The 15,320-nt window shown below is 40.9% G+C and overlaps 1 non-coding gene across 1 annotated transcript; it reads left to right on the top strand.

Moving 5' to 3' along the window:
- Positions 1-10,120: 10,120 nt before the first annotated feature.
- LOC112799414 (small nucleolar RNA R71) lies at positions 10,121-10,224 on the top strand. Its single transcript, XR_003200996.1, has one exon. It is a non-coding gene; the product is annotated as a small nucleolar RNA R71 (small nucleolar RNA).
- The last annotated feature ends 5,096 nt before the right edge of the window (positions 10,225-15,320 follow it).

Below are 15,320 nucleotides of genomic sequence, written 5' to 3'. Positions count from 1 at the left end.
ATGTACATACTTCGCATCAAACAGTTATAACTAGGTCAGGTTGTAGACAAGTAGGTTTCAAGCTTGAGGATAGAGACTTTGTGCATGATTTGATCTGTTTACCGATGGTGGGGCTAGAAATGATTTGAGGGGTTTGATTGGTTGTCGAAGAATCGGGTTTTGTTGGATTGCTTTGAACGGACTATTTGGTTTATGCCGGAAGAAGATAATGGAGTTGTGGTAGCTACGGGGTATTACCTGAACTCTGTAATGGTGCATTGCAGTGGGGAGGAGTTTCATGGTTATATTCTGTTGGCTACTAATGCATTGGGTGATGCCCAGAGCTTAGACCAGATTCTGGTGGTTAAAGATTTTCCAGAAGTGTTCCCGAAAGATATCCCTGAGTTCCCATCTCAAAGGAAAATTGAATTTGCAATTGAATTGGTGCCGAGAGCTAGACTAGTGTCGATTGCGCCGTACTGAGTGGCTTCGATAGAGCTGGCAGAATTAAAGACTCAGTTGGGAAAGCTTCTGAATAAGAGGTTCATTCGACCGAGTGTATCACCGTGGGGAGCGCCAGTTCTATTGGTAAAGAAGAAGGATGGAGGAATGCACTTGTGCATGGATTACCGACAGTTAAATAAAGTGACAATGAAGAACAAGTACCCGCTGCCAAGGATAGATGACTTGATGGATGAATTGTAAGGAGCTGGATTATTTTCCAAAGATCGATTTGAGATCTCGTTACCATCAGATAAGGGTGAAGGAGGATGATATCCCTAAGACTGCATTTAGGACACGCTATGGACACTGCAAATTTGCGATAATGTCCTTTGGGTTAACTAATGCACCTACTATTTTTATGGATTACATGAACAGAGTCTTTCGTCCCTTTTTGGACAAATTTGTGGTGGTTTTCGTAGATGACATCTTGGTTTACTCTAAGACGGTAAAGGAGGATGAGGAACACTTGAGGATTGTGCTGTAAATCCTAAAGGAACGGAAGTTATATGCTAAATTGTCAAAGTGCGAGTTCTGGATAGAGGAAGTAAAGTTCTTAGGCCACGTGGTGAGTAAAGGAGGAATAGTTGTAGATCCTTCTAAGGTAGAAGCGGTGATGGAATGGGAAAGACCGACGACGGTGACGGAAGTCAGAAGATTTTTGGGTTTAGCCGGATATTACCGAAGATTTATCGAAGGATTCTCCCGGATTGCCCAACTGATGACGAAATTGAATAGGATAGAAGTACCATTCGTGTGGACGTCGGAGTGGGAAGAGAGTTTTCAGACCTTGAAGCAAAGGTTAACTTCAACACCTGTTTTAATCTTACCGGAACCGCATGAACCGTTTGAAGTATTTTGTCATGCTTCTCTGAAGGGTTTCGGTTGCGTGTTGATGTAACACTGGAATGTGGTGGCTTACGCATCATGTCAACTGAGACCGCATGAGGTGAATTATGATGCTACGATTTTAGGAAATTGCACGATCGGCAAAAATTCCTTCCGGCAAGTGCACCGGTTATCGTCAAGTAAAAACTCACAATAGAGTGAGGTCGAATCCCACAAGGATTGGTTGAGTGAGCAATTCGGATTAGAAGTGTGTTCTAGTTGAGCGGAATCAAGATTTAGATGAGAATTGCGGAATGTAAAATTGGCGGGAAACGTAAATGCAAGAAATTGAAATTGCGGAATCTTAAATTGCATGAATTAAAGAGCGAGAAGCTAAATTGCTGAAATTAAAAAGGGATCGGGGTGATTGCATGAATTTAATTGCAGAATGTAAAGAGAAAGTGGTAGATCAGAAATGGGGAATTCATTGGGTTTCAGGAGATATTGAGATCTCCGAACCAAAACATTTTTATCCCTTCCTCAACCAATGCGTTCATTGAATTTTGCTTGGCAATCTTATATGATTGGATCCCAATCCCTTGGCTCACCAATTCTCTCTAAAAACAAACAAATTCCCAATCCCTTGGTTTAAATGTTCATAAGAAGAGATGACGCTCGATCACTGATTATACCACACAGTTTCATGAACCACAATTTGGTAGGATTACATGTCACAATATCCATCCAAACCCCAATCCAATTCACTGTGAGAAAGCTTCTCTAGCATGAATCCTCCATTCCTTTCCCAAGGTTCCGAAGGATTCCAATTATGGATAGTTTCTTTCCCAAGACAACTAACCAATGGAATTAGATCGAGAAGCTTTCTAACAAAAATTCAAGAGAAAAGATTGAAGAAGAAGATAAAAACTATTATTGATTCATTGAATTACAATAGAGCTCCCTAACCCAATGAAAGGGGTTTAGTGAGTCATAGCTCTGAATTCAATTACAAAAAGTATGAAAACTAGAAAAATGATCCAAGGTTTTTTACTAACTTAAATTCTATCCTATTTATACACTTTCTAAATTGAGCTTTTGTTGTGTTTCTTGGGCTTTGAGGCCTTTCCCTGATTTCCTTTTGCTTTGGGTTTATGATCCATAATCCTGATGAGGCTGCTGATCCAATTCTGTAACATTCATTGAGCCAACTTAGTGATAATCAAGTAATGACACATGACTCAACAAATTGAAGTTCCAGACTCATCAATTCTTCAGGCCCAATCCCATAAACCATGATATTCAATTGGGTTTCATACCAGAGTACGTTTAAGTTAATGTTTGTGCTCAAATGCTAACTTAAACTGCAATATCTTTGGCCCAGAAACCTTTTCAAATAGTGGCATTTAAGTTGCAGTTTAAGCTTAAACTGCAACTTAAACGCCAGACACTTCCAGTGATGCCTTTTGTGGAAGCACGTTTAACTTCCAGTTTAAGCTTAAACTGGAACTTAAACGTTGGACACTCCTGGAGGTGGTATAACTCAAGCACGTTTAAGCTTCAGTTTAAGGTTAAACTGAAGCTTAAACGTGGAAATGGAAGAAAGCAACCCAGGAGGGTAAAGTAGTCGAACACGTTTAAGCTTCAGTTTAAGGTTAAACTGAAGCTTAAACGTGGAAATGAAGAAAGCAACCCTGGAGTGTGGAATGGAATGGTCGAACACGTTTAAGCTTCAGTTTAAGGTTAAACTGACGCTTAAACGTGGAAATGAAGAAAGCAACCCTGGAGGAGAATTTGGTCGAACACGTTTAAGCTTTAGTTTAAGGTTAAACTGAAGCTTAAACGTGGAAATGAAGAAAGCAACCCTGGAGGAGAATTTTGGTCGAACACGTTTAAGCTCCAGTTTAAGGTTAAACTGGAGCTTAAACGTGGAAATGGCTCCCTGGTGCATTTCTCATTTCTGGCGTTTAACTTCCAATTTAAGGTTAAACTGGAGGTTAAACGCCACTTTCAGCTTTTCCTCAGCTTTCATGATTTTGGCATTTAAGCTCCAGTTTAAGCTTAAACTGGAGCTTAAACGCCACTGATAGTTCCCAGCATTATATGGCTTGGCAGTTTAAGTTCCAGTTTAAGCTTAAACTGGAACTTAAACTCCACATGTGATATTCAAGCTTCCTTTATTGATTTTGTTGCTTCCTTGCCTAGCCTCTTCTTCCCTGAAATCATCCAAACAACTGCATCAAAGTTTTGCAAAATTTCATGAGAAATCTTCCATTCATAGCATTCAAGTACTATAACTAAAAACTCATGGAATTTGCATCAAAATCATACTGTTTGGATGGTTCATTGCTTTGTTATTCATTTAACCATTCTTGGTTACTTTAAGCTCAAGAAAATGCATAAAACAACTAAAACTAACAGAAAAATGCTAGTGAAACTAGCCTAAGATGCCTTGGCATCACAACACCAAACTTAATACTTGCTTGTCCCTAAGCAAGTCCTGAGTTATTTGAGAAGAAAGTATGAAACAGAAAGCAATTACATTGGCTATATTAGCAAGCATTTGAAGTTCATCAGAAGGGTTTTATGCAGAAAGTTGCAGCATCACGTTTTCATTCTTATCAGGTAAGATTATCACTTTTTCATTGCATCCATCAAACACTGCTATGGCCTCTTGTTATTCTTATGTCCTTGGCACTTTTCCCTTCTTTGTTTTTCTTTTTCTTAGAGCTCCTTTGCTCCTTGTTTGCTCAGTGTCATCTGTTGCACAAGCCTTTGGCATTTTCTTTTTCTTATCAGTGCACTACACATATCCACTACAGGCATTTTAGTTCACATTTCTTCTTGAGACATTGGTGCCCAGCACCTCTTTGTGTGACTAAATGTTTTGTATTTAGGTTGCTCTTGATAATGGACTTTTGGTTGATAATCCCGGGTTAGTTAACCCAAGTTACCAAGTGTTGAAACACTCCTCAGAACCTATTCATCCAAGCATATCCTTAATACATAAACACCACAGGCATTTGTTTCAGAAGTTCAAACCATTGGTGCCTAGCTTATTTTCTCAATTTTTTTTTTGCTTTTTGGTTGCCTTTTTCAGTGCCTTTTTCTTCTTCTTTTTCTTTCTTTTTTATGGCCAAAGACATTTATTCATCAAGATCCATAGACAATATTCAACCTCTACACAAAAATGATAATTCTACACTCAATTTCCAGTGAGCTGACTAAACAATCAAGCATGCATACCACCACTTAATTCTACTTGATTTGTCACTAAATGAGCCAAGTTACTTCTGTTCAAACTTTTCTTTTATTTTTGGAAACAGAACAAGCATGGAAAGCATTTGTTTAAGAAGGTGAAGTTATATCCAAACATCTAGGCATTCACTTTATTCAAAGCAGTAAACCAACACTCATACTAAAAACTTCACATTCCAGAAAGATTCAACAATTACAGTTTAAACCAGAACAAGCATGCTTTTGTTTGCCTTTTAAAGAATGGTCAAGGAACAACACCACCTTGTGAAATTTCTTGTTTTCTCTTTGTTGCCAGGAAACAATTTGATTTCTCCTTCTTCTCCTAGTTGTTGCTTCATGTTCTTTCTAAGATCCTTGTTTCCTTTCCTACAAAGAGTGATGAAGTTGCTTGCTTCTCAAGCACTTGAGTGGTTAGCTCACTATGTATGGGCAAGTGTCTGAGTCTTAAGTTGTTGTGTGAACACCAAACTTAGTCTTCTACTTACTCCTATGCTCTTTGAATCCTTGAATTCTCCTTGGAATGAAGTTGCTGCTAAGGATTTTAAGCATTTCTGTGATTGCTTAGAATGGTTGTTCCTTTCATATAATTCAAAGGTTGTTGTGTTCAGTTGATCTGTATGGTGGAACACCAAACTTAGAGTCACACATTCCCCTTTGAATTATTGATCCACGAATTCATTATTTGGTGTGAAACACCAAACTTAATTCTTTGCAATGCACAGAGACTACTTCACCTTTTTATTGAAACAAATAAAAGAAACAGCAAAGGAGTATTACCTCAGGTTGGGTTGCCTCCCAACAAGCGCTTCTTTAACGTCATTAGCTTGACGGTCAGCTTCCTCAGTTGAGGTGATATTTAACCTTGTCCTTCTCCTCCACATCTCCCAAGTAATGTTTGAGTCTTTGACCATTCACAGTGAAGGTTCGTTGTGACTTTTCTTCCATGATTTCTACTTGTCCATATTGGGAGACCTTGGTGACAAGGAATGGTCCAGACCACCTTGATTTTAGCTTCCCTGGAAATAGCTTCAGCCTAGAATTGTAGAGCAATACTTTTTGTCCCTCTTCAAATTTCCTTGGGGCTATGTTGCTGTCATGCTTCTTCTTTGCTCTTTCTTTGTAAATTTTGGCATTCTCATAAGCTTCAGCTCTGAATTCTTCCAACTCTTGAATTTGCAACATCCTTTTTTCTCCAGCAGCTTTGCTGTCCAAGTTCAAGAGTTTCAAGGCCCAGAATGCCTTGTGCTCCAACTCCAGTGGCAAATGGCAAGCTTTTCCATATACTAGTTGGTAAGGAGACATTCCAATTGGTGTTTTGAAAGCTGTCCTATATGCCCAAAGAGCATCATCTAGCTTAATCGACCAGTCCTTCCTTGAAGTTCCCACAGTCTTTTCCAGGATTCTTTTGAGTTCCCTATTAGATATTTCGGCTTGCCCACTTGTCTGTGGATGGTATGGTGTGGCTACCTTGTGTTTGACTCCATATTTTAGAAGCAATGCTTCTAATGGTTTGTTGCAGAAGTGGCTTCCTCCATCACTGATGATTGCTCTTGGAACCCCAAAATGGCAAAAAATGTGTTTTCTGAGGAAGTTCATGACTACCTTATTATCATTGGTTGGAGTTGCTATTGCTTCAACCCATTTGGAGACATAGTCTACTGCCACAAGAATGTAATTATTTGAGTATGAGGTGGGAAAGGGTCCCATGAAATCTATCCCCCATACATCAAACAATTCAAGTTTCAGAATGAATTGTTGTGGCATTTCATTTCTTCTTGGCAGGTTCCCCGCTTTCCGGCATTTATGGCAGTGCTTCACTAGTTCCTTTGCATCTTTGAAGATAGTGGGCCAATAAAAACCACACTGTAACACCTTAGCTGCTATTCTTTCTCCTGCAAAATGTCCTCCATAAGTGGAGCCATGGCAGTCCCATAAGACTTCCCTTCCTTCTTCCTCTGATATGCATCTTCTGAGTATGCCATCCGAACATTTTTTGAACAAGTATGGTTCGTCCCAGATGAAGTATTTGGCATCATTTACCAATTTCTTCCTTTGATGCTTGTTAAATTCCAACGGCAAACTCCCAGTGGCCTTGAAGTTTGCTATGTCTGCAAACCAGGGTGCTTTGTGAATTACCATGAGTTGTTCATCAGGAAAGCACTCATTTATATGTGTGCTTTGTGTGCTTCCTTCTTCACATGGTATCCTTGATAAATGGTCTGCCACCTTGTTCTCTACACCCTTCTTGTCTTTGATTTCAATGTCAAATTCCTGCAACAAAAGAACCCATCTAATAAGTCTTGGTTTGGATTCTTGTTTAGCAAGTAAGTATTTTAAAGCTGAATGATCAGTGAAGACAATGACTTTAGATCCAATGAGATAGGATCTAAATTTGTCAAATGCAAAGACTATTGCCAAGAGTTCTTTTTCAGTGGTTGTGTAATTCCTTTGGTTATCATTCAAGACTTTACTGGCATAATAAATCACATGTACCAAATTGTCTTTCCTTTGTCCTAACACTGCCCCAATAGCAAGGTCTGATGCATCACACATCAGTTCAAAAGGTAAGTTCCAATCAGGTGGGGCAATGATAAGTGCAGAGGAAAGTTTTTGCTTCAAAAGTTCATAGGCTAGCATGCAATTTTTATCAAATACAAAGGGTGTATCAGAGACAAGCAAGTTACTCAAAGGTTTGGCTATTTTAGAAAAGTCTCTAATAAACCTTCTGTAAAAGCCAGCGTGTCCCAAAAAACTCCTAACTGCCTTGAAATTACTTGGTGGAGGTAGTTTTTCAATGAGTTCCACCTTAGCTCTGTCCACCTCAATGCCTCTATTAGAGATTTTGTGTCCAAGGACTATTCCTTCTGTGACCATGAAATGACACTTTTCCCAATTTAATACTAGGTTGGTCTCTTGGCATCTCTTAAGCACCAAGGCAAGGTGGTGTAGGCAGCTAGGAAAAGAATCTCCAAACACAGAAAAATCATCCATGAAAACCTCAATAAATTTTTCAATCATGTCCGAAAAGATGGACAGCATGCATCTTTGGAAAGTGGCAGGTGCATTGCACAATCCAAAGGGCATGCGTCTATAAACAAAAACTCCATATGGACAAACAAATGATGTTTTCTCTTGATCTCTTGGATCAACTACTATCTGATTATAGCCTGAGTATCCATCCAGAAAGCAATAGTAAGCATGTCCTGCAAGCCTTTCAAGCATCTGATCCATTAATGGGAGTGGGAAATGATCTTTTCTGGTGGCTTCATTGAGCTTCCTGTAGTCTATGCACATCCTCCACCCAGTGACAGTTCTTGTGGGTATGAGTTCGTTCCTCTCATTTGGCACCACAGTTATGCCACCTTTCTTGGGAACTACATGGATGGGACTAACCCATGGGCTATCAGAAATGGGGTAGATTACCCCTGCCTGCCATAACTTCATGACCTCCTTTTGTACCACTTCTTTCATGACGGGATTCAATCTTCTCTGAGCTTGAATGGAGGGTCTAGCATCCTCTTCTAACAAGATTTTATGCATGCATATGGATGAACTTATCCCCTTCAAATCAGCTAGGGTCCATCCAATGGCATCTTGATGAGTTTGTAGCACCTTGATCAATTCTTCTTCCTGTTCTTGGCTCAGGGCAGAGCTAATGATAACAGGATGGCTCTCATCACTACCCAAGTATGCATACTTGAGATTAGGGGGCAATGCTTTGAGCTCAGGTTTTGGTGCTTCCTTCTCTTCTTTCACTCTCTCTGGCATGCTTGGCATGGTTGTTTCAGCAGCCTTGATGTCACTAACTTCAATATCCTTGGTGAACTCCTCCTCTGCCACTTCCTTTGTTGTTTCCTCAAAGGTTTCTTGTACTGCAATGTCCACTACATCCACCCTCATGCATTCCTTTAGTGATTCTGATGGATAGCTCATTGCCTTGAATACGTTAAACACCAATTGCTCATCATGTAGTCTAAGAGTGAATTCACCCTTTTGGACATCTATGATGGCTCCAGCAGTAGCCAGGAAGGGTCTTCCCAGGATTATCGAAGCTTTGGCTTCTTCCTCCATATCTAATACCACAAAATTGGCAGGAAATATAAAATCTCCCACTTTCACCAACAAATCCTCAACTATCCCTTGAGGGAATTTAAAAGTTCGATCTGCCAATTGGAGGGCCATTCTTGTTGGTTTGGCTTCCTCAATCTTCATTCTTCTCATCATTGTTAGAGACATCAAATTGATACTGGCCCCTAAGTCACACAAGGCCTTCTCCACCATGACTTCTCCTATGATGCAGGGGATTTGGAAACTGCCTGGATCCTTCAATTTTTGAGGCAATTTGTGTTGAATGATGGCACTGCATTCTTCAGTCAACAACACAGTTTCATCATTTCTCCAGCTTCTCTTCTTGGTCATTAATTCCTTTAAGAATTTTGCATAGAGTGGCATTTGCTCTATTGCCTCAGCAAACGGAATGTTGATTTGAAGCTTCTTGAAAATCTCCAAGAATCTAGAGAATTGGCCATCCTTTTCACTTTTCATCAAACGTTGAGGATATGGTGCTTTGGGTGTATAAGGCTTCAGGACCTCTTTTTCTTTTTCTTTTGTTGCAGACGGTGTAAAAGATTGTCCCTGTTCCTTGTCTCTCACATTTTCCTTTGCTTCATCCTCTGTGGTTTCCTTTGAGATCTCCTTTAGCTTCTTTCCACTTCTGAGGGTTATGGCCTTACATTCTTCCCTTGCAATAGCCTTGGCAGCATGAGAAACGCTTGGCCCAGGGGTTTGCTTAGACAAATACCCAATTTGATTTTCTAGCTTCTGGATGGCAGCTCCTTGGTTTTGCAAGTTAGAATTTACTTCTTCCTTAAAGGCTTTCAATTCGGTTATGTCTTGACCCATGGTTGCAAGCATTCCTTCTATCCTGTTTAATTGATCTTGAAATTGTTGGTTCGGATTAGGCTGGGCAGGTTGATTATTTTGGCCATGATATGGTGGTTGGGAGTAAGTGTTTTGTGTGGCTTGGTATGATCTTTGGTTGGAGTTTTGGTATGTGGAATTGTTATGTTGGTTGGGGTTGTAAGGTTTGTGGTTTTGTGGTTGGGTTTGCTGGTTTCCCCACCCAAAGTTTGGGTGGTTTTTCCAGCCTGGGTTGTAAGTGTTGGAATGTGGATCATATGGTTGCCTTTGTTGATTTCCCACATAGTTGGCCTCTTCCCAATCACCTCCTTCAGTGCTTACTTCCTCTTGATCTTGTGTGTGTATTGCAGCCACTTGATTTGTTTCTAATTTCCTGGTGAGCTCTGCTAGTTGCTTGGCAAACACCTTGTTTTGGGCTAGAATTGTATCAACATGGTTCAGCTCCATGACTCCCTTAGTGTTGTGTCTCTCTGAAGCATAGTAGTACTCATTCTCAGCCACTGTCTCAATCACTTCAATGGCTTCTTCCACAGTCTTTTTCCTGTTCAATGAACCTCCTGATGAATGGTCTACAGCCTTCCTTGATTCATAAGAAAGTCCATCATAGAAAATATGCAATTGCACCCAGTCATGGAACATGTCTGGTGGGCATTTCCTTGTCAAATCCTTGAACCTCTCCCATGCCTCGTAGAGAGTTTCACCATCTTGTTGTCTAAAAGTCTGAACCTCAGATCGAAGCCTATTGACCTTTTGTGGGGGGTAGAAACGTGCCAGAAACTTGCTTTCCACCTCATCCCAGGTTGTTAGGCTCCCCCTTGGAAATGATTCCAGCCACTTAGCTGCCTTGTCCCTAAGTGAAAATGGGAACAAGAGCAGTTTATAGGCATCTTCTTGGACTCCATTGGACTTCACAGTGTCGCAAATTCTCAGGAATTTTGTGAGATGTTGGTTTGGATCTTCATTAGCACTCCCACCAAATGAACAATGATTCTCCACCAGTGATATTAGCTGTGGTTTGAGTTCAAAATTGTTGGCCTGAATGGGTGGTTTCTGAATGCTGCTACCACAATTCCCAGAGGTTGGGTTTATGTATGAACCAAGAACCCTCCTCTCGGGAATGGCATTGTTTCCATTAGCTCTCTCATGGTTGTGAACTTCTCTATCCATGTTGAGATCTAGAGCTTCCTCAAAATTGTCCTCAGATTCTCCTTCAGATTCTTCTTCTCCCAGTACTCTCTTCCCTCTTGCTTCCTGGTGCGCGAAATTGTGAACTATACTTTTTCACAACTCTCATAATCCCCGGTAATGGCTCCAAGAACTTGGTGGCTCAATACCATGGCATTACACAACTTCGCACAACTAACCAGCAAGTGCACTGGGTCGTCCAAGTAATAAACCTTACGTGAGTAAGGGTCGATCCCACGGAGATTGTTAGTATTGAAGCAAGCTATGGTCATCTTGTAAATCTTAGTCAGGAAAACTCAAATGTATATGGTGATGAACGAAAATAACATAAAAGATAAAGATAGTGATACTTATGTAATTCATTGGTAGGAACTTCAGATAAGCGTATGAAGATGCCTTCCCTTCCGTCTCTCTGCTTTCCTACAGTCTTCATCCAATTCTTCTTACTCCTTTCCATGGCAAGCTCGTGTAGGGTTTCACTGTTGTCAGCAGCTACCTCCCATCCTCGCAGTGAAAGCTAATGCACACACTCTGTCACAGTGCTGCCAATCACCGGTGTGGTTCCCTCCCCTACTGGAATAGAATCCAGTGATTCTTTTGCGTCTGTCACTAACGCCCAGTAAGTTACAGGTTTGAAGCACGTCACAGTCATTCAGTCATTGAATCCTACTCAGAATACCACAGACAAGGTTAGACCTTCCGGATTCTCTTGAATGCTGCCATCAATTCTTGCCTATCCCACGAAGATTCTGACTTCACGGAATGGCTGGCTCGTTTGTCAGGTGAGCACTCGGTTGTCAGGCGATCAACCATGCATCGTGCAATCAGGAATCCAAGAGATATTCACCAAGCCTCAAGTGCTTGTAGAACAAGAGTGGTTGTCAGTCACTTTGTTCATGGGTGAGAATGGTGATGGGCGTCAATCATCACCTTCATCAAGTTGAAGAACAAGTGATATCTTGGATAAAGAACAAGCGGAATTGAATGGAAGAACAATAGTAATTGCATTAATACTCGAGGTACAGCAGAGCTCCACACCTTAATCTATGGTGTGTAGAAGCTCCACCGTTGAAAATACATAAGCATAAGGTCTAGGCATGGCCGAATGGCCAGCCTCCCAATGATCTAAGATCTAAAGTGATCAAAAGATATAAAGATCCAAAGATCTCAAAGATTCAAAAGATCAAAGATTCAAAGATTCAAAGATTCAAAGGTCCTACTTATAGAAAACTAGTAACCTAAGGTGTACAGAAATGAGTAAATGACATAAAAATCCACTTCCGGGCCCACTTGGTGTGTGCTTGGGCTGAGCAATGAAGCAAATTTCGTGCAGAGACTCTTCTTGGAGTTAAACGCCAGCTTTAGTGCCAGTTTGGGCGTTTAACTCCCATTTGGGTGCCAGTTCCAGCGTTTAACGCTGGGATTTCCTGAGGTGACTTTGAACGCCGGTTTGGGCCATCAAATCTTGGGCAAAGTATGGACTATCATATATTTCTGGAAAGCCCAGGATGTCTACTTTCCAAAGCCGTTAAGAGCGCGCCAATTGGGCTTCTGTAGCTCCAGAAAATCCACTTCGAGTGCAGGGAGGTCAGAATCCAACAGCATCTGCAGTCCTTTTTGGTCTCAGAATCAGATTTTTGCTCAGGTCCCTCAATTTCAGCCAGAAATTACCTGAAATCACAGAAAAACACACAAACTCATAGTAAAGTCCAGAAAAGTGAATTTTAACTAAAAACTAATAAAAATATACCAAAAACTAACTATATCATATCAAAAACATACTAAAAACAATGCCAAAAAGTATACAAATTATCCGCTCATCACAACACCAAACTTAAATTGTTGCTTGTCCCCAAGCAAATGAAAATCAAATAAGATAAAAAGAAGAGAATATGCAATGAATTCCAAAAACATCTATGAAGATCAGTATTAATTAGATGAGCGGGGCTTTTAACTTTTTGCCTCTGAACAGTTTTGGCATCTCACTCTCTCCTTTGAAATTCAGAATGATTGGCTTCTTTAGGAACTCAGAATCCAGATAGTGTTAATGATTCTCCTAGTAAAGTATGATGATTCTTGAACACAGCTACTTTATGAGTCTTGGCCGTGGCCCAAAGCACTCTGTCTTCCAGTATTACCACCGGATACATACATGCCACAGACACATAATTGGGTGAACCTTTTCAGATTGTGACTCAGCTTTGCTAAAGTCCCCAATTAGAGGTGTCCAGGGTTCTTAAGCACACTCTTATTTGCCTTGGATCACAACTCTTATTTCTCTATTTTTTTCGTTTTCTTTTTCTTTTTTTTTTTTCGATTTTTCTCTCTTTTTTTTTTTTTTTGAATAGCTTTTTCTTGCTTCAAGAATCATTTTTATGATTTTTCAGATCCTCAGTAACATGTCTCCTTTTTCATCATTCTTTCAAGAGCCAACATTCATGAACCACAAATTCAAGATACACATGCACTGTTTAAGCATACATTCAGAGAACAAAATTATTGCCACCACATCAAAATAATTAAACTGTTATAAAATTCAAAATTCATGCACTTCTTTTTCTTTTTCAATTAAGCACATTTTTATTCAAGAAAGGTGATGGATTCATAGGACATTCATAACTTTAAGGCATAGACACTAAGACACTAATGATCACAAGACACAAACATGGATAAACATAAGCATAAAATTCGAAAAACAGAAGAATAGATAACAAGGAAATCAAGGAACGGGTCCACCTTAGTGATGGCGGCTCTTCCTTGCTCTTGAAGATCCTATGGAGTGCTTGAGCTCCTCAATGTCTCTTCCTTGTCTTTGTTGCTCCTCCCTCATGATTCTTTGATCTTCTCTAATCTCATGAAGGATGATGGAGTGTTCTTGATGCTCCACCCTTAGTTGTCCCATGTTGGAACTTAACTCTCCTAGGGAGGTGTTTAGTTGCTCCCAATAGTTTTGTGGAGGAAAATTCATCCCTTGAGGAATCTCAGGGATCTCATGATGAGTGGGATCTCTTGTGTACTCCATCCTTTTCTTGGTGATGGGTTTGTCCTCATCAATGGGGATGTCTCCCTCTATGTCAACTCCAACTGAATAACAGGGGTGACAAATGAGATGAGGGAAGGCAAACCTTGCCAAGGTGGAGGTCTTGTCCGCCACCTTATAGAGTTCTTGGGCTATAACCTCATGAACCTCTATTTCTTCTCCAATCATGATGCTATGGATCATGATAGCCCGGTCTATGGTAACTTCGGACCGGTTGCTAGTGGGGATGATTGAGCGTTGTATGAACTCTAACCATCCTCTAGCCACGGGCTTGAGGTCATGCCTTCTCAATTGGACCGGCTTTCCTCTTGAATCTTGCTTCCATTGTGCGCCCTCTTCACATATGACTGTGAGGACTTGGTCCAACCTTTGATCAAAGTTGACCCTTCTAGTGTAAGGATGTTCATCTCCTTGCATCATAGGCAAGTTGAACGCTACCCTCACACTCTCCGGATATTCACCCTTTTTGAGTGAAAAAGGGTCCTCGGGGATCACCTTCTTCAAGGCCACAACTTCATAGAAGTGGACTTGATGCACCCTTGAGAGGAATCTATCCATCTCCCATGACTCGGAGGTGGAAGCCTTTGCCTTCCCTTTCCTCTTTCTAGAGGTTTCTCTGGCCTTGGATGCCATAATGGTTATGGAAAAACGAAAAAGCAACGCTTTTACCACGCCAAACTTAAAAGAAAGAAGAGAGTAGAAGAAGAAGAAATGAGGAAGAGGGAGATGGTGGTGTGTTCGGCCAAAGAGGGGGAAAAGTGGTGTTTAGGTTGTGTGAAAATGAAGGGTTGAAGAAGGGTATATATAGGAGAGAGGGGGGTAAAGGTTCGGCCATTATGGGTGGGTTTGGGAGGGAAAGTGGTTTGAATTTGAAGGGTGAGGTTGGTGGGGATTTATGAAGGATGGATGTGAGTGGTGAAGAGAAAGATGGGATTTGATAGGTGAGGGGTTTTTGGGGAAGAGGTGTTGAGGTGATTGGTGAATGGGGGAAGAAGAGAGAGAGTAATGGTAGGGTCCTGTGGGGTCCACAGATCCTGTAGTGTCAAGGAAAAGGCATCCCTGCACCAAATGGCATCAAAATCCACGTTTTGAGCCATTTCTGGCGTTAAACGCCGGGCTGGTGCCCATTCCTGGCATTTAACGCCAGGTTCTTGCCCTTTACTGGCGTTTAACGCCAGTCTGGTGCCCCTTTCTGGCGTTAAACGCCCAGATGGGTGCCAGACTGGGCGTTAAACGCCCAACTGCTAGGCTGACTGGCGTTTAAACGCCAGCAGCATCTTCCTCCAGGGTGTGCTGTTTTTCTTCCTGTTTTTCATTCTGTTTTTGCTTTTTTTTCATTGTTTTTGTGACTTCTTATGATCATCAACCTACAAAAAAGATAAAATAACAAAAGAAAATAATTAATTATAAAACATTGGGTTGCCTCCCAACAAGCGCTTCTTTAGTGTCACTAGCTTGACAGAGGACTCTCATGGAGCCTTAGAAATGCTCAGAACCGTGTTGGAACCTCCCAACACCAAACTTAGAGTTTGAATGTAGGGGTTCAACACCAAACTTAGAGTTTGGTTGTGGCCTCCCAACACCAACTTAGAGTTTGACTGTGGGGGCTCTG

This window comes from Arachis hypogaea, chromosome 4 (assembly GCF_003086295.3).
Source record: "Arachis hypogaea cultivar Tifrunner chromosome 4, arahy.Tifrunner.gnm2.J5K5, whole genome shotgun sequence".
In the NCBI taxonomy this organism is placed as follows: Eukaryota; Viridiplantae; Streptophyta; class Magnoliopsida; order Fabales; family Fabaceae; genus Arachis; species Arachis hypogaea.
This window is presented reverse-complemented; position numbering and strand designations above follow the sequence as displayed.